Source organism: Rhea americana, unplaced genomic scaffold (genome assembly GCF_003343005.1).
Source record: "Rhea americana isolate MKP2758 unplaced genomic scaffold, rheAme1 scaffold_6, whole genome shotgun sequence".
Classification (NCBI taxonomy): Eukaryota; Metazoa; Chordata; class Aves; order Rheiformes; family Rheidae; genus Rhea; species Rhea americana.
This window is the reverse complement of record NW_028186756.1, coordinates 8,230,307-8,231,704: the sequence shown is the minus strand read 5'-3', so window position 1 is coordinate 8,231,704 and position 1,398 is coordinate 8,230,307.

The window sequence follows — 1,398 nt, the reverse complement described above, 5'->3', positions numbered from 1 at the left end:
GCGCCATCGCCACCCTCGGCCGCCTGCACCGGGAGGCAACTGGGCAATAAAGATCAAGCGGAGGCCGAGCTCACACGCCGCCCAAGTGGTGTTTCCTGAGAGCAGCTCTCGGCGGGTGATCCCTGCCGCCCGCAGCCCCCGTGGCGCAGAGCCCCTCGGCTCACACACACTCACACGCCAACACAGCGGGGCCCCACGGTGTGGGCTGGCATCGCCCCTGTGTGAGAGGGAGTGTGGGGGGATGCCAGCTACAAGACCCCACCAGAGCCCTGCGGGCTGGCAGCCAGCACGCTCTCCCTGCGGGCTGGYGCCAGCTCCCAGGCCCACGGCGCTCATGCCAGACAAGCGGCGCGGGGAACTCCGCGGCCCTGCCGACACCTCGCTGCCCCTCCACACTCCACACCGTCGCGGCCCTGCCGGCACTCGCCGCACGAGGGCTTCCCAACGCGGGGCTGCCCGGTGGCCCAGCCTCGGGGCCCTCGGTAGCAGCCGTGCAGGGCACAGGCGAGCCCTGCCGCTGTGCCGGGGCTGCAGGCGGCGTGCGCTCTGCCCCACGCCAACGCTGCCCAAGCCCCAGCGCAGCCTGGCTCCCACACAGCCTGCCGCCACCATCAGCCACTCCGTGCACGGACAGCCGCCCACGCGCCCTGCTCCGCCACCCTGCGCCCACCACCCTGTCCCAGCGCTGCTCTGCCGCGGCCGCGGGGCACCTCCTGCAAAGCCCCCTTCCCTTGCAGCAGCCCGCGGCAAGGCTCGCGCCTTCTCGACAGCCCCCGCCAGACCCCCCGCGCCGCCCTGGGCTGCTCCGGCTCACAGGAGCCCGCTCCCGTCRCCCGCCCCACAAACCTCGCCCCACGAGCGCTCCCCAGCCCCACRGTGGCGGAAGGGCCAAAGACTGCTGCAAAGCCCTTCAGAAACACCTGCTGCACACACGCAGGGCCCTGCATCTCCTGCGGAAAGCGTCGCCGCTCTCACGGGGCTCTCGCAGACGCTTCGGGAGCCGGCACGCTCGAGACAAGCGGGGCAAAGCCACCCGGCTTGTAAACACCTCCAGGGCTTCTCTGCATGCAGGTCACAGCCTTGCTGCCTCCTGCACCAGCTCACACATCACACCAGTCAGGAGACCAAACCGCACACCACAACCCGCAGGGTCTCCACGTGGTTCACCAAACACCACAGAGAGGGAACACCAGTTTTTTCCAGACTCGTGCAGAGACTCAACTGCACAAGGCCCCGGGCCACCCTGTCAAATTGGACCTGCTTTGGGCAGGCCAACACACCTGCTGGCCTCCAGGTAGCCTTTCCAGCCTCAACTACTCCTGGGCTCAATCCCTACCAGCACAACCTTCATGAGCACTTCTGCTCCAGCAGCTCCACATACTCTTCCATGTGGCCACC